This window comes from Pelophylax lessonae (assembly GCF_965119305.1).
Source record: "Pelophylax lessonae genome assembly, chromosome: 2".
Lineage (NCBI taxonomy): Eukaryota > Metazoa > Chordata > Amphibia > Anura > Ranidae > Pelophylax > Pelophylax lessonae.
The window spans coordinates 366,042,006-366,066,560 of NC_138769.1; the positions used below are offsets into that span (position 1 = coordinate 366,042,006).

The following is a 24,555-nucleotide window of genomic DNA, read 5'->3' on the forward strand; positions in this document are numbered from 1 at the left end:
GTGCAACACATATTGGTAAGATACTTGAAATGTATATGGATTACCCAGAGGGGATTATTTTTTCTTAACCAAAGCGGAGTTACTCCTTAAATTCTATGTATGGCCAGAACTTCTTTTTTTTTTGTTTCAGGATAGAGTAGGGGAAGAGTAAAAACCTTTGTTAAAGTGGAGTTCCATCCATTTTTTACATTTACAATATATTTTATGGCCATTGAAAATGCTCTTACCAAGGGCAATTGTTTTTTTTTTTTTTAGTTAATTCCTCTTTTGCTTTCATTCTAAGCACCACTTCCAGCTTCAGCCGCCTAGGCGACGTTGTCACTAGCTGACTCGCAAGGACTCCTGGGATAACGGCATCATGTATGACGAAAGCTCACGCTATTTCCAAAGAGAGCGCTGCGCAGTGCCATTACTGCGCAGGCGCAAAATCAGGAAGTGCATGCTGGGTAGCCAGCTGCACTGAAATCCCAGAAATGAAGAGAAGAGGTCTTCCGCTGCGCACAACTAACATGGAACCTGCCTGCTTCTGAGATCTGGTTAGTAATCAAATATTTTAACATAAACTACAACACATAACATGTTCTGTATATGTTTAGACAAGTACAGAGGATTCTTTAAAAAAAAAAAAAAGTGTTTGGGGGACTGGAACTCCACTTTAATTTTTTTTTTCTGATGTCTATGTCCTATTGGGGAGAGTTCCCTACTCTTTCTGTCCCAGAGATACAACAGGAAGAAGAAAATTAAGAGAGTTCCCCTTTAGACAATGTCACCTGAACAACTCTTTTTTTTTTTTAAATCAGAAAAGTTTTATTGAAAAAATAAAGTGCAGTACAGATCATGGGACATTTTACACATGTGAAGAAGGATAGAAACAATTCCATCAAGTATATCTGTATGTAGCTAACATATCCAAAACACGAAAGAAGGCTCAAAGTAGAATAACAGTCTCAAAACCTCATCACCTCTTCCCGGCAAGTCTATTACTGCCTCCAGCTGGCCACCCACCCAGCTCATAGTAAAGAATGTGCATGTGAGTCACAATATAAGGAAAAGGGGGGAATCCAAGAGTCATTAGACACCCATGGGACTCTGTACTCCTCCAATCCCACGTGTCATCCTCCAGCACATATCATTGCAATAGCCTCTGCATTACCAGCTCCCCAGGGGACATCCCAGGGGTGTCAAGCCATGGAGACCACAGTCTTTCGAATTTATGGGGCTGACCTCTATGTTGGTAAATATATTTCTCTAGTAGGAGTGTATCGCCCATGCTGGTCACCCACCATTTAATAGAAGTAGGGGTCTCCAACTTCCAGCAAAGAAGTATCACCCTCCTGGTCTGGAACAGGGCCCTAGAGAAAGCTAGTCTCGCCGCCTCCTCCGTGATTACCTCCTTAAGAATCCCCAGGAGACAGTGAGCCGGCTGCACGGGGACAGAAACCTGGAAAATTCTTTTAACCTGAACAACTCTTTACACTGAAATATTTGTCCTTACCTCTTTTTATGGTTACAGCTGTAAAATGTTGGATTTCCTACCAATCTGCCTCGGCAAGGGTGACAGGGTCCACGGAACAGAAACAGTGGGTGAAATTACCTAGCAGGAACACAGACAGCAATTAAAAAGTGACAGGGTTTTTAATCTTTCCCTACTTTTTTCAAAACAAACAGACGCAAAAACGTTCGCTATTTAGAAAGCTATAGAAAGTCGATGAGTACAGGTTAAAAAAAAAAAAAAAATCAGAATGTTGTTTATCTGTCATGCTTTCAATATCACCAAATACATCAAATTACCTAATTAATATGAATAATATTCTAATTATACTGCAATTAGCTATATAACACCATCAATTTGTGACTATATCCTTCGGTTACACCCTTCCTCGCTATTAACACTTTTGCTTAGAAGTTTTTTTTTTTTTTTATCTCCTGTTTAGCAATGACAAGCTGAGAAAGAATGATTACCTAGGACTTAAAAATCACATTTCTACTTGTAGACAGTGCCACTTAGAAGCATAGAACATTAAAAAAAATGTAATTTGCTTCACAGACAGGGTGTAAATTATAATGTGGCTGTGTTACCTGTATTTTGGATACAAAATGTTTGCAAACTGTAGACTAATGTTCTCAGGCACAATTCTCTGTGCTAAGAGAAAAAAAAAACATTTGTTTTTGTTGCAGAAATGAACTGAAGGTGTATACAGGTGACAGTTACTGGCCACAAATGGATAGGAACTATGCCGGTTCAGCATGGACCGACCAAATTTCAATCCATGTATGGGCCATACACAAGGTGATCTATTGATCGACTTGTGTACAACCAGCCTTTTGGTCTGTTCCCGAACAATTGTGCCCCAGAGGCAGAATACAATAGCGCTGCTGGAAGGATTCCCCCATCAACACTGACTGCGTTGATGGAGGAATCATGCAGTTTTCTTTCCTTCCACCCTTGGAGTAAGTAAAGAAAATTGGAGACTATCAATCAGGAAGCGATCAGTGTGGATTCTGACCATGTGATCACAATTACAGCCAATCATGGTGATAACAGGAAGTTTGTTTGCAAACAAACATCTCCAGCCTACAGATACACAGTGCTCCTGCTTCTGTGCCAAGTACAGTTCCAGTGTTACATTTATTACAATAATTAAAATAATTAAAATATAGTTAATAATTGTGTGAAAATTTACCAAAAAAAAAAAAAAAAAACAAGCACAACATTTTTAAAAGAGCATATGCATCAAAAGTCTTTATTTCCTTAAAGCGGAGTTCCGGCCAGAAAATCATGCCTTTACATTTTATGGCACTTGCTTCCTTATCCTTCCATGGGCCAGAATTGGATATTCCCGGCATTTTTTTTTTTGTTGTACTTACCTTTTTACAGAGGATAATATACTCACCTTTACATCCACTTCCTCATTCCTCGGCCGCGGCCCGCGCCGTCACTTCCTGTCCCGCAATGCGTCTTGGAAGCTCTTACTTGTCGCTCCCAGGATGCAATGGGCAGTGACGTAGGCGGCCGGCCGCTCCTCTCATCGCGTTATTTGCAAACAGGAAATAACGCGATGATAGGCATGCACGAGATTTCGCGTTGGATTCATCGGCCTCCGCCCACTACAACCAGGAAGCAGGGCAGACATTTCCCCACAGCGGACTCGGCGAACCAGCACAAAGATGGCGGCGCTCTGCAGAAATTTTTTAAAGTAAGATTTTATGCTTGGAAAACTATTATTCCACTGTATAAAACAGGATTAGCGGATATATAGAGGTCAGAGGGTCACTGTCTGGGGGACATAAAAAAAAAAGATTCTGTGGCCGGAACTCCCCTTTAACATTTTACTAAACCCAGGATCCTGCTTTCACTATATCTGGTCTCCCACAGTACACAGAACATGGAAATGCAATTATTTTAGTAACTATAAACTGCTAAATACCTTTTTTCATCAGCAATATATAGCAGCTTTGTGACTTCTATCGGTGTCTGGTTAAAGTGATTGTACATTTTTTTTCTATAAAAATAACAAACATGCTATACTTACCTGCACTGTGTAGTGGTTTTGCACAGGGCAGCCTGGATCCTCCTCTTCTCAGGTCCCTGGCTGATCCCCCCCGTTGAGCCGAGCTGAAGCTCAGTGCATCTATTCTAATATGGAGCTGCTATTCGGCCCTGCCCTCTCTCTCCTGATTGGCTAACTGAGTTTGATTGACAGCAGCGGGAGTATATGGCGCCACTGCTGTGTCTCAGCCAATCAGGAGAGAGAGTCCCGGACAGATGAGGAAATTGTGGACATCGCTGGATAGAGATGGGGCTCATATAAGTATTGGGGGGGGGGGGCTAAGGGAGGCTGCTACACACAGGAGGTTTTTTATCTTAATGCATAGAATACATTAAAGGAGTTGAAAAGTCAGAAGGTTTTTTAACTTAATGCATTTAATGCATTAGGATAAAAAACCTTCTGTGAGTAGCAGCCTCCCCAGCACCCCCTAATACTTATATGAGCCCCAGCGATGTCCATAAGTTCCCTTTGGCTGTTTGAGACTCTTTCTCCTTATTGGCTGAGACAAAAGTGTGGTGCCCTTGGCACCCACGGCTGTCAATCAAAGTCAGTTAGCCAATCAGGAGAGAGAGAGAGGGCTGGGCCAAACAAAAGCTCCATATCTGAATGGGCACACGGAGCTGCAGCTCGGCTCGGGTGCCCCCATAGCAAGCTGCTTACTTTGGGGGCACTCGACAGGAGGGAGGGGCTAGGAGCAGCAATGAGGGACCCAAGGAAAGGAAGATCCATGCTGCCCTGTGCAAAACTAACTGCAGGTAAGTATAACATATTTGTTATTAAAAAAAAAACGAAAACTTTACAATCACTTTAAGATAAAGAAAAAAACCTTCCGACTTTACAACCCCTTTAGGACTTGTAGGATGAGTTTTCATTCTACTCTATGACTGTCCTATGAGGCTGCAGGACCCCTAGCTCTCTGTCTGGACAGTGCTGATTGGGCCTGTGCTGATTGCATGCATCCTTCCAAGAAAAAAAAAACTCTACAACAATACACACCAAACTGAGCAGTGAGTGTGAAATGTGCAGAGTGACCCCAGGGCTCTGTCTTATCAGATGGATTGGGGACAATGGAAGAAGGGTTAGGATCAGAGAAGACAAGCTTTAAAGCAGAGTTCCGGCCCCAAAATCGACATAATCGATTTTGGGCCATCTGCTTGCTTCTAGGTCACCTAAAACAGAAATGGATAATTACAATTTTTTTTTTTTTTACTTACCTTGTAATTGCAGAAAAATATACTCACCTTTCTTCCACTTCCTCCCTCTGTTGCCGCGGCCCGCGCCGTCACTTTCGCTTTGCAATGATTCCTGGGAGCTGAACGTCATCGCTCCCAGGAATCAATGCGCCTGCACCGGCCCCGACGTCAGTTCCGGTTCAGGCGCGTCATACCTTGCTAAACAGCTTCTGGGCATGCCCAGAAGCTGTGCAGGGATGACGCTGCAGCCCCGGAAGTGACGGCGGGGCCGAGGCAGTGCATCGTGGGACCGAAGAGGACGGAAGAGGACGCAGAAGAGGATCGCGCTGGCTTCAGCTGCCCACACCTGAGTGGCAGCGCTGGAGAATAAATTTTCAAGGAAAGTATTTCTTCTAAAAGGTAAGTGCGAACCGGGACAGATCAGAGGCTATCCATTGTGTAATGTTCTAGCCCTGACTGTCCCGGGGGTATGTTCATTGAAGTTTTTTTTTTGGTGGCCGGAACTCTGCTTTAACTTCCTCCCATCCGCGCAATAGCCGAAGTACGGCTGCAGCGCGGACTCTAATTTTCGGGAGGACGTCTTTAAACGGCCTCCCAGACACAGGCTCCCCACGCGCTCCCGCAAGCGCGCATCAGGGAAAATCTGTGTCGGCCGTGTCCCTTGGACACAGCCAATCACAGATCGTGGTGAATGGCCGCTGTGATTGGCCATTCACCACGATCTGTGATTGGCTGTGATCGGACCGTCCAATGAGAGATGATCTCATATGTAAACATATGAGATCATCTCTCATCGCCAGCGCTCCTTCCTCACACAGAGACTGCGTGTGAGGAAGGAGGAGAGCCGATCAGCCGTCGGGGACACAGAAGAATGTAATCAGGGCACTGATCACCAGTGCCCTGATTACACAAGGTACATTAAACACACTAACTGCCCACCATCAGTGCCCACAGTGCCCACCATCAGTGCCCCCCATCAGTGCCCACAATCAGTGACCATAGTGCTGCCAGTCAGTGCCCATCATTGCCTGCTCATCTAGGCACTGATGAGCACTGACTGGCAGCACTATGGGCACTGAGTGTGGGCACTGATGGTGCTGCCCATCAGTGCTCATCAGTGCTCATCAGTGCCACCCATCAGTGTCAATCAGTGCCACCCGCCAGTGCCCATCAGGCCAGTGCCCATCAGTGCCGCCCGTCAGTGCCCATCAGTGCCGCCCGTCAGTGCCCATCAGTGCCGCCTCTCAGTGCCCAGCAGTGCCACCTCTCAGTGCCCAGCAGTGCCACCTCTCAGTGCCCAGCAGTGCCGCCTATCAGTGCTCATCAGTGCCGCCTATCAGTGCTAATCAGTGCGGCATATTAGTACCTCCTCATCAGTGCCACCTCATCAGTGCCCATAAGTGACACCTCATCAGTGCCCATAAGTGCCACCTCATCAGTGCCCATCAGTGCAGCCTATCAGTGCCCATCAGTGCCGCCTCATCAGCGCACATCAGTGAAGGAGAAAAATTTATTTATTTTCAAAATTTACTCGCAGAAAATAAGAAAAACTTTTTTTTTTTTCAAAATTTTCTGTCTTTTTTTCTTTTTTTTTGTAAAAAATAAAAAACCCAGAGATGATTAAATACCACCAAAAGAAAGCTCTATTTGTGTGAAAAAAATGATAAAAATTTTATATGGGTACAGTGTAGCATGACCGCGTAATTGTCATTCAAATTGTGAGAGCACTGAAAGCTAAAAATTGGTCTAGATGGGAAGGGGGTTTAAGTGCACAGAAGGCAAGTGGTTAAACACAATGCAGAGAATTAACCTATTAGGTACTGGACATACACACTGATTTTACTGTTCTGGGTTTAGTAACACTTTAAACAGCATGCAACGTTTTTTTTAGGTAGGCAAAATAGTTGTAGACTCTGCTAAATGTTTTCATCTGAACTTTAATGAGCTCTGGTCATAGTACTGATTACTGATACACGGATCATGGCCTAGCTGCTCTGTTCTTCAATTTTTCACCCAGGTATTCTGGTATTGCACCCAATCCATTTAGTGATGATCTGGCGTTCCAAAAAGATGCTTGTTTATGATGCTGGAACACTCATTGCAGAGTTTTGTGCCCACACATACAGCAAGCCTTATGTAAAAGAAAAAATGAAAGTACTGTTTCTCACAACCATCAAACAGATTTAGAAATACCTAAGCAGAGAGAGTGGGCATTAGAATGCACATGCTTTGGGAAGGCAACTCCCAATGTCCTCTTACTAGCCTGCTGTGAATCTGTGCCTAAAGTGGAACTTTAGTCAGAAAATGAAGTCCTGCTAGATCACTTCAGGCTGTCCTCTTTTGCAGGTATAGCTATATAAAACATTAAAAATACGTGGCTATACTGTTTAAATCCAATAATACACTGTCTCACCCTGTTCTGCACATGCTCTGTTGCTCTCCATTTTAGGAATTTTTAGGCACTGCTCAGTTTGTAGAGGCCAATTTGCTGACAGCCTTAACCACTTTAACTCTGCTCATATTGCTGCTCCTGCAGCAATGTGGCTCGTTATCGTCCAGCGACGTAGACCTACGTTGCTGGACTCCGCCCCTTGTGGGCGGCACGCGCGCGCCACCGGAGGCTCGCTCCCGCTGTTTTTAGTCACAGCGGGGGTCGGGCCAGGGGAGGAGCGGCGGCGATCGCCGCTGCTCTTCCCCGATCGTCTGGGAATCTAGTTTGGAGATCCGCCCGCTTGTGTAAACAGAGCGGGCGGATCTCCTAAGTGACAGGCAGGGACAGATAGCATGGTTCAGCATAGCTGAACATCCGATCTGTCCCTGACTCACTCAGTCACCTCCCCCCCCCACACGTTAGTAAGCACCAGGGATACATTAACCCCTCCCTCTCCAATAAAATTAACCCCTTCCCTGCCAGTGTCATTTTTACAGTAACAGTGCATATATATAGCACTGATTACTGCAGTAATGTCACTGGTACCCCCAAAAGTGTCAAAAATGTCAGTCAAGGGTCCGATATGTCCGCCGCAATGTCGCAGTCCCGCAAAAAAAATCGCAGATCGCCGCCATTACTCGTTAAAAAAAAACACCAAAAATGACAGAAATCTTTCCCTTAGTTAGTAAACGCAATAACTTTTGCGCAAACCAATCAAAATACGCTTATTGTGATTTTTTTTACCAAACATAGGTAGCAGAAAACAAATTGGCCAAAAATTTAAAATATATTGTTATTTTTTTCAAAATAAACGCTCTTTTTTTGTTTATAGCGCAAAAAGTAAAAATTGCACAGGTTATCAAATACCACCAAAAGAAAGCTCTGTTTGTGGGAAAAAAAGGACGTAAATTTCGTTTGGGTACGGCGTCGCACGACCGCGCAATTGCCAGTTAAAGTCGCACAGCGCCGAATCGCAAAAAGTGGCCTGGACGTAAGACAGCAAAATCCTCCAGTGGTAAAGTGGTTAAAGTAATTGTAAAGTCTCATTTAAAAAAACAAACAAAAAAAAACCAAACAAACATGTTATACTTAGTCCCGGTTCACACTAGGGCGCCCTGTGAGGTGACCTGGTCGCCTCACAGGTCGCCGCAGGTTGCCTCCCATAGGGAAGCTGCGGACCCGTTCTAATAGGAGAGACACAAGTCGCTCCGACTTAGAAAAAGGGTCCGGAGCTTCTTTGGGGCGACCAGGAGGCGACCGCCATAGACTTCAATGTTATGAAGTCCGTGGCGGCCGCTCCAAGGTCGCGGTGCGAAGTAGCGTCGCCCCTATGTGAACGGGGCCTTACCTGCTCTGTGCAGTTGGTTTTGCACAGAATAGCCTGGATCCTCCTCTTCTTAGGGTCCCTAATCTCTGCTCCAGGCCCCTCCCTCCTGTTGAGTGCCGAGCCAACCTGAGCCAATTCCCAGCTCTCTGTGTCTATTCAGAAACAGAGCCGCGACCCATACCTGCCCCCTCTCTTTTCTGATTGGCTGAATGACTTTGATTGACAGCAGCAGCGGGAGCAGATCACTCTACACTACTGTTCCAGCCAAAGAAGAGGGGAGTCCAGGGTAGCTGAGATACTTCTGCAACAGCGCTGGATAAAGATGGGCTCAGAAAAGTATTGGGGGAGCTGAGGGTGGCTGCTACACATAGAAGGCTTTTCTTTATCCTAATGCATAGAATGCATTAAGATAAAAAAAAAAACCTTCCGACTTTACAACCACTTTAAAGCAGAATTATACCCTCCTATCCTTTACAACCAAGAAAGCTGCTTCTGTTTTAACTGCAACTGCCATGGTGCTGCACATGTGATCAGTTATGACACCAGCCATTAGATGGTTTGACAGTTTGGTTGAGGACACAATCAAATCAAACTGTTTTTTGAAACTGGCAAATCGATGGGTTTAGTTCTGCTTTACGATTTACAGCTGGGGCTCTGGGCTTCAGCAAAATGACAACCTTCAGCAAGAAGAAACAGGAACAATGCTGGAGGCAATTTACAGCACACACTAATTTTGGTAGCAGAATTTTTAATGTAGAATGTATGTTCCGTGCTAAAGAACATTATTTTTTATCAAGTTGTTATCGTTAAAGTTCCACTTGAATCTACAGGGAATTAAAACTGTTTTACTAGACTGCACAAAACTGCACAAAAAATGTCACAACGCACAGCAACATTGTAATAAAAAAGTGACTTTTCCAAGGATAAAATTAGGCATTCCTTCTGCTGCAAGCAGGAGGAAGCAGGCATACAGCGTAACAAGAAAAATTGAACAGATGTTGGGTCCACTTTAAGCTGAAATGATTGAACTTTCTGAGTCAACCATGTCTGACTAATTTTATCGGTTGTAGGCAAGGGGTCAGACTATAACATACCACCCATGATGGGGTGATGGTTAAGGGGCTGACAGATGTGACACCAAGTTTCAAACTCTGCCCTCCTGTTGTCAAACATATTAAATGATTTTTACTGGAGAGGACACAAATGTAGGAAAAAAAAAGCTGTGTGATCTTTTAGCTTTGGTTTTGGAGTATGCAGCAAAGTAAAGCAGATGAATGCCATGTTAACTCACCAGAGCTGGATGAGAGAAAGAAATCTGCACAAGTATCTGATTTTGGCTATCTTTAGCCTTCGGTATTATTATTATTATTTTATAGGACTTATATAGCGCCAACAGTTTGCGCAGCGCTTAACAAAATGAATCTCATTGAGTACAGCTGGTGTGTCAAAGGAACTGAGCCACTTTTTAAAAGACCAGATGTTGTTTTTTAGAACAAGTGTGGAGAGACCAAAGTGAGGTATTTCATATGCTAAATCTCAGGGCTTTCTTTAAAGTACAAGTCTCTATCCTATGGTGGAAAAGTCTATCTTACTGAGATTTCACAATGTTACACATTCCTTTAGCCCAAATTGTGATTTAAACACGAAAACAGACAAATTACAGAAATTAAATAAAATCCCAAATCCACTAAACTCTCCTTTCAAGCAAAAATTGCCTTCAGAAGAAAATGTAGTGAAATAATTTAGAAAGTTGTTAACATCACAAGGGATTCCTCCACAGGCAAAGATTCCTTTAATTGGGATAAAGTAAGACTTCTTCACAGATGTTGTTTGCTGATAATCTTTCAAGAACACATACCCAGGGCTCCCCGTTGGGCATATAAATTGAAGGTAACAACATCAGAAGTATCCCAGGATGCAGGCATAAGAGTGTGTGTATAACCTGATAATTCCTGGCGCTTCTTCTGGCTGGGTTTTGGTGGGCTGAGAATGAATTTTTAGTGGGGTTTTATGGTGTTGTTAATAGCAAACGGTGTGACTTCCACCAGGTGAACAAGTATGCTTCCTTATGTAATTCAAGCATCATTAGATCTTTCTTGCATCATGCACTCTGTTTTTGCAATCATTGACAAACAGAAGCAAGATACTGTACAGTTCGAACACAAACAGCCATATGAAGGTAAGAAAGCCAAAAAAAAGTATTAAATGGGTCAGTAGAATCAGGTAAAAGCATTATGCATTTGGTTTGACATAGAAGTACATCTCTGATGCAGATTTCCAGTACCCAAGCCAATCACAAACTACAGGGCATATTGATGAATGCAAACCAAAAATCTTCATACCCGACAGGAAACATTTCTGTTACTATATATTACAACAATGCAGGTAACAGCAATGTTTCTGATTAGATAACAAGCATATTGAAGAAGTACAGGGAGTGGGGGTGGTATCTAATCCCATAGTCAATAGGGGCCATGAAGCACTTGGAGCCAAATAATCTCTTACAAGTTAAAGTTGAGGGGTGGTAGGTCACCATGATTTACTGTAAATGTTAATAAAGATAAAATGCTAAATAATTTTATAATACACTACATTAGCTTTAGCTAGCCCAAGAAAGTTAGAAATCATCAAAACTGTGGTTTGATCTGTTGTGTACACCCTTACACTAGCCATATGTAAATGTATCCTTCACCCCAGCAACCACATACTGTGTATAGTTCTCTCAACCCCGGCCCTATGTACAAATATACTATTGCAACATACAGTATATTATACCTCTAATCCCCCCCAACCTAAACCCCCAAACAGCTGTCTTCAACACCCCCTATCTTTTGCCATCACCCCATTGACCTGTATATTTTTTAAAGATTGCTTATTTTTTTATTTTATATATGTATATAGGTATAAAAATGTTACCAAATTCTCAAAGTTTTAAATGTTCAAAAGCAACACAAGGCAAAATCCAGGGTATAGTTAATGCCCACTGAGTAGCAATCACTTAATTGTACAAAAAAGAGATGTTTCAGGTCCTTTAGATTCCTTAAATATATTTAAAGTAGTCTCCACAGCAAAATATTATAAAACTGTGGTTAGCATGGCATACTCCACATTAGGCAAATTAAATAAATGCTATCTAAATTCAAAGGTTCAAATAAAAGATCAAAGGGATGTAGGAAACAGCATCCAACATTCATATAACAAGCTTTTTATCAATGCACAGATCCCACTTTTAAAATGGTATGTTGGCAAAGATGTACCTTTGAATCAATGTGTAAAAATTACTTTCTGTTGAAAGGTGTACATGGTGACTTTACAGCTATATTGCCTGTTCGTGAATCCATTTTCTAACAATAGAAAATGTAATAACTTGTGAATCTTGGACAGGCTAGTAAAAGCAAAGTGGTCTCCCAGTGTTTGTAATTGGGTTGCAATCAGAAGTCAAAAATTGCAGCCATAACCATGCCATGTCCTTGGAAGGGTAGACAGAAGTGGAATGTTTAAAAGCATACAAATTTGGATTATCTTTATTCCTATAGCATAAACAAGAACCAGGATTTTTTTTGTAGACAATGCATTAACACTACTTCCTGACTATTTATCCAGTATGGTACAGTTTATGTAAAAATGAAGATAGGGAGATAGATAGATAGATAGATAGATAGATAGATAGATAGATAGATAGATAGATAGATAGATAGATAGATAGATAGATAGATAGATAGATAGATAGATAGATAGATAGATAGATAGATAGATAGATAGATAGATAGATAGATAGATAGATAGATAGATAGATAGATAGATAGATAGATAGATAGATAGATAGATAGATAGATAGATAGATAGATAGATAGATAGATAGATAGATAGATAGATAGATAGATAGATAGATAGATAGATAGATAGAGAGAGAGATATAGATAGATAGATAGATAGATAGATAGATAGATAGATAGATAGATAGATAGATAGATAGATAGATAGATAGATAGATAGATAGATAGATAGATAGATAGATAGATAGATAGATAGACAGACAGACAGGGCAGACAGAATCACAAGCAAGCTTCTTTTTCCTATTGGCCAATCACTGTAATGGGCAGTTCCATTAACCTATAGGATTGTGCAATAGTGAGAAAGACATGGGCAAGCTTTAGTAAAATCAATAAGTATGACATCTTAGTTTTTCAGAATGGCCTGATATTTGACCATTAACACAAGGATTTGGAAATGATACCCACATTTATTTTCAATGCATTTATTTGGCCATGCTGGTAGACTGTACTTTACTTTTCTACTCCTAAAGCTTAAAGTATACCTAAAGGCAAAACTTTTTTTTTAGTTTTAGATAGAGTGGTGAAGGATTAGAATGCATGTCAGTTTTTATTGCTGTCTGCGTCCCCGTTAAGGAAATTCATCTTCTCTATATGTCCTGTTTACCATTATTATTGAAAGTGAATGTAAAAGAAAATTACATATTTTGGGTTGTCTTCAGTAAAGTAGAGGGGAAATCTTCAAATTTAGACACTAGTTCTGATGACTTGGGGTCCCCAGGTAATTCCCTTTAATTTGCGGGGATTTCCAGTCACTTCCTGTTTGGCTATGGGACAGGAAGAGAAGGGGAATTTCTGCAATGGGACACAAATAGCGAAAAAAAAAAATTGTACAGGTATTATAACCCTTCCTTACTCTATCCAAAATGAAAAGAAAATTTGGTTATAGTTCTATTTTAATTTTGAGCTCTAACTAGAAGGGTTCAAAGGTTTCATAATTGCACAGAAACTAAAGTATTACACTGGTCACATATGCATGAAAAACATCAACAACTCAATACATTAATTGAATTCAGTTTCCATAAATTATTGAAGATTACATCCAGTTAAGTTGAAATGCAATGCATAACATTAATCAACAATAATTCTATCTTTTTTCATTTCTCGGAACATGTGGGCACTTCCCCATATTATAAATGTACATGTTCCTGCAAAACCATTATATGTGGGCTAACTAATAACATCTTTGCCTTAAGCTAAATATTGTATTAAAAGCACTATTACAATTGGCACCAGGTAGTAATAGGGCTCAGTATTCACCCACAATTATGCATTTAGATATGTTGTACAAAGTATGCACATACCCTCACTAGTGTTCCTATTGATATATGATATAGTTGTAATCTTATATACTGTACGTAACTGTGACATTTAAAGAAAATCTGTTATAAAAAGGTGACATTCCTATGACAGTGGACTGTTTTATTTTTTATTATTTTTAGGGTAGGAGAGTTGAACCTGATGCTACACCCCAAAATCCACATATATTTATATAAAACAATAATAACTCTGCCCAACTGAGGGACGTAGTAATCATCAAAATAGTAGGAATGTGCAGATGAAGTTTTAAAGGAAGCATACTGTATCATAAAAAAGTGGTGGCTTCATAAAAACATGATTGTTGTACATTCTGTTTTTTTTTTTTTTTTTCCAGATTTGTATTTATTGATTGTATTAGCAAATAGGGAACTACAGGGTGAAAAATGTGCTTTCTTATGCCAGTGTTATCTAATTATTTCAACCTTTCACAGCATCTAAACAGAGAATTGACCATTTCCATTTGGAAAATGCTCATATATGGATTGTGGAGGCCATGGCTAGAAATTGAATTCATTTGTGACATGTGCCTGGGTACTAGTTTCCTAAAGTAAGGAACTGGTGAGTGCTTCTGAAAAGGGCATTAAAGATTTAAGAGAACAATCTAATAAATTGAGTCTAGCAGGCAGTTAGGGTAGCACGTTGCCACCATATGTGAAATATTAAAGGGGCAGTTTAAACATTAACACTGCTTCCTGGAATTATTTTTTGAAAGTTAATTGTATATTTATGCAGTTATCCTTTAACTTACACCCCATCCTCCAGCACCCTTATACTACAATATTGCTGTCTGTAATGGACCAGCTGGGAGAATTAACAGTGGCAGTTGTGACGCTGCTCATGAGCCATACAGCATTGATCTGGAAGGAATGTGGACAGGGGAGTATAAGAGTTAATGGATCCCAGCCACCAGTAAGTACTTCAGCTTGTGTCCCTGCTGGAATGCATTTAATAACTAGCTCTCTTTTGCATGATACACCAATATTGACGTGTACCATGTCAAGTGGACCCCTACTACCCTCAAAACGTGCCCCTTACCAGCATGTGGAGCTTCTTGTAACTGAAAGAGAGAGCTGGAGGGAGAATCTAAAGAAGCTTAGTATTGCATCTGTGATCGTAACAATACAGACCAGTTAGGGAGGAGTTGGGCTTTAAGAATCTAAAACTGTCACTGCAATGCATGATGAACTTTCTGAGTTTCAAGCCCAATATAGAGAGATTGCTTTGATGAATCATGTAGACCTTCAAATACATATGTATGGCTCTCTTCTGTATCATCTACTAATAGAGGGAAGATAAAGTACAGTAAACCCCCCTCCATTGCGGGGGTTACGTTCCGGACCCAGCCGCGAAAAGTGAAAATCCGCGAAATAGAAAAACCCTATTACAATGCATTGTAGGCATGTTTTTTTTACTGTCACTGTACGTGTAAAAGCATTTTAAGGTCTTTAAACACACTTTTAAAACAATAGAAACTCATTTAAACACATAAAAGATACTGAAAGACATAGCAAGAGCTATGGAAAACACAAAAATATTTCATTTTTAATGATTTATATAGTAAAATAACATTACAAAAAAAAATGCAATATACCGGGCCCGAATAAACTGAGCCGCGATGGAGCGAGGGTTTACTGTAGTAGCTGCTGCTAAATGCCCTCAAGCTGACACAGGGGTTTGAATTCATGCCCCCTACATCCTAAAGTACACAATTTACAGTCTACTTTTCCACCACCTTCTTGCCTACAAGAATTATTTCCTTTTTTCCCTTAAAGCTTATCTCAGGGCAAAGCTATGTAATGAGGACAAACCTGCACAATGTTTTTAATAAAAATCCAATCTTGCAGGCTCTTAATCCACATGGTTGTTGGCAGATCTAAGGAAGATTTTGTAAACAAATTGTATATTGTATGGTCAGCTTTATAATAGTTAAACGAGGCAGAGTGAAAGTTTTAAAATACTTTTTTTTGTAACATACCGTAACTAGCTAAAAACAAAAAACAAAAAAAAAAAAACGTATATATTTTTTATTCTTCAGAAAAACGCTAGATAACATGTCTGCGTTACAGAAGTAATGTGTTTTTTTTTCTGTATTTCAATTATGAGTTCACACTCCTGTGTGATCATTAGCATAATTAGTATGTCACAAAAGAAGTAAACAGATGCAATCAGCAGGATTCGGACCATAGGCTTTATGGGAATGGAGTAGATGGCAGTCCATGTCACCACAGCAATAGGCAAGCCTCCTCCATACACAGGAGAATCCTAATTTTCAACAGCATTTGATGCAATCCAGCCTGCCCCTGTTCTCTCTAGCATGTCACCAGGTGGCTCAATATAATATTACAATATTCAGAAGTAATATTTCATAGTTATGTAACAGCAATAATTATTGTTTTCTTTTCTAATTCTAAAAGAGGATTTACTTAGGACAGGAAAGGTCTCTTGCAGAGAATATAATGTTTTGTAACTTTTAAGAACACATTTTCTTTAATATTATATCAACCATGTCCTTTTGGCCTCATTCTCATCTGAGCTACATAGGAGCGTTGTGTTTTCCGTGCCTTTTTAATTTTTTTTTAATCATGTTTTTGGAGCGACGCTGTTCACTTGAATAGGCTGCCCTCTGCTCCTCTGCCGAAGTAGCTCCTGTAGCTCATTTTTGTACATTTTTCAGACAATTTGGTGCATGACAAAATGTCCATTTCATAATGGCACGTCTGTGGTGCCATTACCAATGAATGGCACCCAAATGCATTTTGGCGCATTTTTTAGTGCATTCCAAAATCATGGGGAGAATCATGCAATTCTGCTATGCTCAGATCTGAAGGCACCTTACAGTTAAAGATGCAGATATGATATTATTCACAGAACTATTGAAGGTTTAAATTTTCTTTAATTAAAGAGGAAAATGTAAAAAGTAATCTAAAGAGTAATCTGGTAATTCGGTTATCCACGTATTTCCTTAAAGCGGAGTTCCACCCAAAAGTGGAACTTCCGCTTTAGGGAGTCCTGACCCCCCGACATGCCACATTTGGCATGTCATTTTTTGGGGGGGGGGAGCGGGTACCTAGTTATGACAGGTACCCGCTCCCACTTCCGCTCGGAGCGCCGCGGCGCCCTGAGCGGAAGTTCTCCTCTCCCCCTCCCTCCCTGCAATCTTCTGGGACACGTCAGAGGTCCCAGAAGATTGCCGGCCAATCACGGCGCGCAGCGCGACTCGCGCATGCGCAGTGGGTACCCGGCTGTGAAGCCGCAAACTGTAACAGCCGGGTGCCCACAGCAGTGATGCCGGCGCCGAGGGAGAGGATCGAGGCTTCCGGCGGCCGCATCGCTGGACCGTTGGACAGGTGAGTAAATGGCTGGAACTCCGCTTTAAGGAGTACAATTACTGTAAAAATCTATCAAAGGTCTCTAAACTGATAGCAATTGCAGCCATCCAACCACCCAATCAGAAGAGCAGTTGAAAGTCCTTACTGCTGCTGATCCAAACAATGGAGAGGATTCAATAAAGCACTTGCACCACTTTTCTAGCTGTATTCCCCAAATAAAAAGTCCTGTGCCAATTCAAGAAAGCATTGTAACAATTGTGTCCAGATTACCGACTTGTGCCACAATTCAGGTCGTTTTTATTTATGCATCTTTTAGAATGTATACAAGTTCTTAAAGAGAATTCAATAATTTGCAGATAAGCAAACTCGTGATAAAGACCAATTGTGAACTGGCATACAGGAAGAGACTTTAGTGCTCAGTGTGGGACATTTTCTGCTGGTAAACTGCCATGAATATGACAGCTTCCTGCACAGGGCATGCACAGGGCATATGGTTGCTAGGACACCAGTGGCATTGTAACAACTGATGACTAATCCCCAGCCCCATTTAGCTGCAAGTTGGAAAAATCACCAGCCAACAGCTGAAAGTAAACAAAGGGGCGGGAATCTGGCTGACATAATTGTCCAAATATGGTCATATTTGGGTAATGACATAAGCCAGCATCCCCACCTGTTGCCACAGCATTGGACCTCACAAAGAAATTATGTGAGCCCATCAGTACATGCACTATAACAACTGTAATAAACATATACACTATATACATACACATACATACACACTAAACATTCACACTAAAAGTATTGGGACTCCTGCCTTTACACGCACATGAACTTTAGTGGCATCCCAGTCTTAGTCCGTAGGGTTCAATATTGTGTTGGCCCACCCTTTGCAGCTAAAACAGCTTCAACTCTTCTGAGAAGGCTGTAGACAAGGTATATGAGGGTGTCTATGGGAATGTTTGTCCATTCTTCCTAAAGCGCATTTGTGAGGTTAGGCACTGATGTTGGGCGAGAAGGCCTGGCTCACAACCTCCACTCTAATTTATCCCAAAGGTGTTTTATCAGGTTGAGTTTAAGGCTCTGTGCTGTGCAGGCCAGTTAAGTTCCTCCACCCCAAACTCCTCCATCCATGTCTTTATGGACCTTGCTTTGTGCACTGGTCCGCAGTCATGTTTGAACAGGAAGGAGCCATTCCCAAAATGTTCCCACAAAGTTGGGAGCATGAAATTGTCCAAAATGTCTTGGTGTGCTGACTTCTTAAGAGTCCCCTTCACAGGAATTAAGGATTCAAGCCCAACCCCTGAAAAATGACCCCATACCATAATCCCCCTCCACGAAATGATTTGGACCAGTGCACAAAGCATAGTCCATAAAGACAAGGATGAGCCAGTTTGGGGTGGAGGAACTTGACTGGTCTGGCCTCAACCCGACCGAACACCTTGGGGTTAAATTACAGAAGAGACTGCGAAACAGGCCTTCTCGTCCAACATGTGCCTGATCTCACAAATGCACCTCTGGAAGAATGGTCAGAAATTCCCATAGACATACCCCTAAACATTGTGGACAGCCTTCTTAGAAGAGTTGAAGCTGTTTTAGGGTGGGCCAACTCAATATTGAACCCTACAGACCAAGATTGATGCCATTAAAATGATTGTCAAGTCTTGTTTTTTTTTGTAGCACCCTCCTAGGTAAGTGCTAGGTAAAACATATCTGTGACCCTGTTCTGCTTATCAGGAGGGTCTGATCTGTTAGTTTAGCCTGTCACATGTTTCCAAGTGTGATTCACTGGGTCTGAGGGAGTGTCCCCACTGCAGCCAATGAGGGAGCTCATTGGACTGTGGAGAAAACCTAGCCAGTGGCACACTCTGTTTTATGTCAGTTCCAGTGGGAAGGCATTCCTGCAATGCATCCTGGGATTGCACATAAATAGGAGGGGAGCATGTGACAGGGGAAGCCAGGTCCCAGGAGGAGGGCGATGGCTGTCTCTCCTCCTGTTGCTGAGGAAGGTGGTCCAGGCAGTCGGCCTAGGGACCAGGGGTTGAGCTGTGTTGCAGAAGGATCCAGTGTGCTGACCAAGTGGAGCTGCTGGGCAAAATACTTCTGGAAAAACAGTATTGTGAGTACTCAAGCATCTGCCCAGGGGTCTGCCTAAGAGAGAGGTGACCACTCCAGAGGGGTCAAGGGGATCCAGAAGTCAGCTAACCCAGAGTGTCACAGTAAAGGGGGCGCCATGTTGTTAAGCCCTGAAGATTAGAGGGTAAAAGGGGGCACCAGGAAGGGCCCTGAAGTTGCTCAGCAGTGCAGTCTACTATAAAGGACAGCTACCTCAGGAAAGGAGTGCCTTAGGAAGCTAAAAGGACTCTTTCACAGTCAAAGGAAAAGTAAAGTAAGTGGCCTAGCTGTGACTAGCTCAAACAGCGTTAACCAGTGACAGTCAGCGTTAACCAGCGTCAGTCAGCGTTAACCAGCGTCAATCAGCATTTTTCTATATCGTCCCAGTTCAGTTTAATTGGAGTATCCCACTCATCCCTTCTCCTCTCCAAGTTCCTAATAAAACATAAAAACCAAAGAAACGGGACTGGCCCTTGTTTGAGGTAAAAACACTTGGAAACATGTCAGAATGGTCTACTGTTGCTAATGGTAACCCAGGAGAACCCACACACAGCAGCTCCCATGGGAGTAGTGCTACATTTTAAATAACAAACATGTTATACTTACCTGCTCAGTGCAGTTGGTTTTGCACAGAGTGGCCTGGATCCCCTTCTTCCCAGGTCCCTTATCTGTGCTCCTGGCCCCTCCCTCATGTTGAGTGCCCCCACAGCAAACAGCTTGCTATGGGGGGCACCAGAGTCAAGGCACAGCTCCCTGTGTCCATTCAGACACGGAGCCGTGACCCGGCCCCACCCCTATCTCTCCTGATTGGCTGAATGACTTTGATTGACAACACCCAGAGCCAATCGTGCCATGCTGCTAGCCAATGAGGAGGGGAGGGGAGTCTCAGGCAGGTGAGACACTCCTGTAAAATCACTGGATAGAGATAGGGCTCAGGTAAGTATTAGGGGGGCTGGGGGATACTGCATGCAGAAGGTTTATTTATCCTAACGCATAGAATGCATTGAGATAAAAAACCTTCTGCCTTTACAATCCTTTTAAAATTCATGTGCGTGTAAAGGCAGGTGTCCCAATACTTTTGAAAATACAGTGTAGGTGGTGACCCTTTTGAAATATCAATTTTGGAGGAGGTATCATCCCTTAGCCTTATTATATCATGGAGCAAAACCAGAAAAATAGGACTTTGTATGTACCTCCAATAGTATAATTCACATTGATTAAAATATCAATAATTTTATATTGAGTAAAAAAAAACATAACAACTGTAGTTGCCAGGGAAAAGCCCAAATAAATTAAATTTAAAATGGTAGATAAAAAAAATAAAATTAAAGTGTCCAAAAACTCCTGTATAATTTAGGTAACAATAGGGTGCAGGAAGGTGCCTAGTACTGTAAACAACATATATTATTACCCATAAACTGAGGTACCAAAGGTATGGGCAATAATACAGAAAGCATGACCAGTTATGGGGTATATTAAAACACTTTGTGCAACAGTCTGGAGTTTGAATGTCCATGTGTATTCCTTTGGAGAAATTGATGATGATCCCTACCCCTCGATAGCACAGTGGAACATGGTCTATCAGCATACATCTAAATGTAGGAGAAGTCTGACACTGGAAGAAATTTCATACAGCAGGTCACACAAGATCATAGAAACTGCATCTATGGTAGTATCTAGCCACTGGTGGATTAGAATTAGACAGAACAAGATTTTAATCATTGGCAATTACATGCCAACTAGATGTAACCACCCAATGAATAACTGGACTGACTGTCGAAAATGTAGTAGTGAAAAAAGTATTTTGCTGGTATAATCCCTGTTAAGAGTTTGTGCTAAGGTTTCCAAAGAAATCTTTATAATTCTTTGTTGTTGTTGTCTGAGGAATTTACGAGAATAACTTCTTTGTAAGAATCTTTCTCTCATTTCATTAAGCTAGTTGTCTCCTGTAACAGGATCAGAATTGTACCTTTTTAACCCATAGCATTTGTACTTATTGAATACCCTTTACAAGTGAAGGTGGGTGAGCACTTCTTGCATGTAAAAATATATTTAATGTACAGTTTGGTACCAAGATAAAACCCTGTGGAGTGTGACATTTGTAAATATTGAGATCTAGAAAACAAATGTCACGTTCTGAGTGAGTTAACTTAGTTTGACCAGGTGACTGCGTGACCTTCAATTCATCAGTTAGGTAAGACAAATCAACAGCAGCCCCTACCCATAATAAGAGTATACCATCACTGTAACATCTGTTAAATAACACATTCTTGCCCAGGTGGTGTAGTAGAATGATACTTTCATATATTTTCATGGCTTTTGGGCAACATTTGACCCTATCGCAACCACTGCAGTTTCTGAAAAAAATATTTGTTTCTCAAAGATAAAGTAGTTAAGTTTGAGTATGAGTCTTGAAAGTTCAATTAAAAATGCTACAGGGTGTTTACTGTGGTTGGAGTCCTCCAGTGCTTGATGTAGAGCTAAAATATAATATATTGGTATACTGGTAAAATAATATATAGACATATGATTTTTAGTGTTGCAAGAATAGTGTTTCGTAAAAATACCCAACATCATTAAGGGGAAGGGTCACCATTAAAAAGTCTTTGATAAAAGAGGACAAACTAGAGTCCGAAGGAAATAGAAAATAATTGCCAAAAAACAGACAAGGGTTGGAATGGGGACCCTCTTGCCAAAATAATAAAACGCTCTAGAGGGTTTCACTCATCTTTGGTGAAGTACAAATAATAGGCCAGTGAGATAAGTCAGTGGTACGAAATTTTAAGTTATTACATAGTTACATAGTTAGTGAGGTTGAAAAAAGACAACAGTCCATCCAGTTCAACCTATGTTGAACTGGTTATCTTCAGTTATCTTCAGTTATTAAGTCTTGATCTTGTCCGTAAAGTAATAGGGTATCTGAACTGCGGGATCACAAAGTAATGGAATATAGGTTTTGGTATCTGCTAATCGTATATAAATTTTTTGTTGATTATGGGATCTAATATCCCCACAGCTCCATTCTTATCTGCTGGCCTTATAACGAAGGTATCATCATTAGCCAAGCTCCTAATGGCAAGTCTTTCAGCTATTATTGGCAAGTCTTTCAGCTCTATAAAAGTTAATTTGAGATAGATAGGACCTGTCATATATAGTTAATACCTGATGGCAAACTGTTCTGTAAATTGTTTTAACAGATGCAGGAATTCTGGATGCATCTTGTGTGCTTTTAGGCTTAAACATCAGCATACTCTGTGGTGTGACATCCCTAAAAAATTCTTTAAAGGAGATATATTTGCACCCCTTATGTCTTTCTGCCAGTACAATACACTCATGTTTGATGGTTCTTAGTATCCTTCTGTGGCACAGATATAATACATTTGGTGGTGGTTGCCAAAAGTAATGCTGGTGCTTGCTGTTTTATTATGCTTTTATCATATTGGCTATTATTTATTGTGGGTGATGATGTCAGGGGTGTGGAATCACTTTTGGGTGTGATATTTTATGTTGGAGTTGTATTCTTGTAGTTTTCTTTGATAAAAGTGATTTGTTACCTACCAACACATTAATCAGAGTATAAAGAAAACAAAAAAAAATTGGGTACAGGATTTTAAGCTGCATGGTCCTGTTTTTTTTTTTTTTTTTTTTTTTTTATATTTTCATTATATAAAGCTTCACTGTTGTAGCCAGATGCTGGGCTACATCAATATGAAGAAGAAGACATTGCCTTTTATTCTTATCTCTCTACTGATATACTGATGCTATGCTGCACCATTCTCCTCCAGCCAGCAGGGGGAGAGTTAAGCCAAGCAAACCCATAGACTGGATCAATAGACTCCATACACTACAGATCCCAATAGGCATTGTGCAGTAGGAGCAGTGGAAAGATTATTTTTTTTTTAAAACTGCCTGGGAAAGTTCTTCCTCTTGGCACTGAGGGAGTTAGAGAGAGAGCACCTCTGTCTGGATATTCACCTGCCAGTGGGAGACCATGCCAGCAGAGATCCGAGCCCGAGACTGGGAGTGAGTTTATCTGGAGGCAGTGCCACACTGCCCTTATTACAGCACCTGTGTCCACTCACCCTCTACTCCCCATCCCTGATCACCGGAGGCTTTCAGGGAGAAAGACTGATGGGGCCCCCTCTTCTATAGCGAGAGGTTATCGCAGCATCCCAGGAACTAGTAAGAACTGCCCATTTTTGATACTGCTAACAGGGACTGAGCCATGGAAAGCAGTACACTAAGTGTTCCCAGTCCATACTGCATTCATACTTCACTCTATACCACACTAGTTCCAAACCTAGACAGCGCCTATACCATCCTTATACTGCATTTTATTGAATTTTTACTTCTTCTGAACCACATCTACCTTGCACCTGTGCCAAGACTTTAGTGTACCTATTCTGTGTGCAGATAACTGGGACTGTTGTTAAGTGCACCAATGCTCTTAAAGGGCCCAACAATAGCCGACAGCAGGACATCTCAAAGGACTGCCCCTCCCATAGTAATTAATTTTGCAAGCCCCCTTTGTTTCCTTGTCCACCCTCCTTTTATTTTGGACAGTGCATACCCAGTTGGTGTAAGACTAGCAGAGGTGGAATAAATGCGCTCTGACAGTATAGTTTCAGCACTCGGTATATTAAACTTTACTATTGCTCACTGCCTCTCTTGAGGTGCTTTCTACTGTTTATGCTGATCTAGACACAAAATGTCATCCTATGCCTAGTCCCTACTGTTAATCACTTTGTATGCTACATTGTGTTTTTTCCATTGTTAATCCCTTCGCGACCGCGCTATACCCAAATGACAGCTACAGCACAGCCTGCGGCGCACATCAGCAGTTATCTGTGATCGGGGTAAAGAGCCAATCATGGCAGCTCTTTACAATTTGATCAGCTGTGTCTGATCACAGATGTAAACAGGATGTACTTGTTATTGGCAAGCCTCCTCTCACGCAGCATGAGAAGAGGGGAGCCAAAAACTGGCAAATCCACAACTGAAAACTGCACTGACAATCAGGGCACTGATCATCAGTGTCCTGATGATCAGTGAAGCCCCACCAGTGCTGCCAATCTGTGCCCACCAGTGCTGTCAATCTGGGCCCAGCAGTGCTGCCAAACAGTGCCCACCAGTAATGCCTGTCAGTGCCAATCAGTGCTGCCCATCAGTGCTGCCTATCAGTGCCCATCAGTGCTTTCTATCAGTGCCACATATCAGTGCAGCCTCATTAGTGCCCACCAGTACCCACGCCAGTGCCGACTATCAGTGCCCATCAGTGCAGCCTATCAGTGCCAATCAGTGCAGCCACATCAGCGCACATCAGTAAAGGAGGACAATTATTAATATTTTTTTGTATATTTGTTTAGCAAAAAATAAAAAAGCCCAGTGGTGATCAAATACCACCAAAAGAAAGCTCTATCTGTCTCAAAAGATGCTAAAAATATAGTTTGGGTACAGTG

General features: G+C 41.5%; 1 protein-coding gene across 12 annotated transcripts in view; it reads right to left on the minus strand.

The window, feature by feature from the left end:
• The window catches only part of ADGRB2 (adhesion G protein-coupled receptor B2), a 695,259-nt gene that overhangs the window by 415,636 nt on the left and 255,068 nt on the right, over positions 1–24,555 (minus strand). For 11 of the 12 annotated variants that reach the window (XM_082246705.1, XM_082246713.1, XM_082246711.1 and 8 more), the window contains exon 2: positions 1,496–1,594. The exons of the other annotated variant lie outside the window; for it this stretch is intronic. The gene's annotated coding sequence lies outside the window, so the exon portion shown is untranslated. The remainder of the gene's footprint in view (positions 1–1,495; positions 1,595–24,555) is intronic. 12 annotated transcript variants of the gene reach the window in all.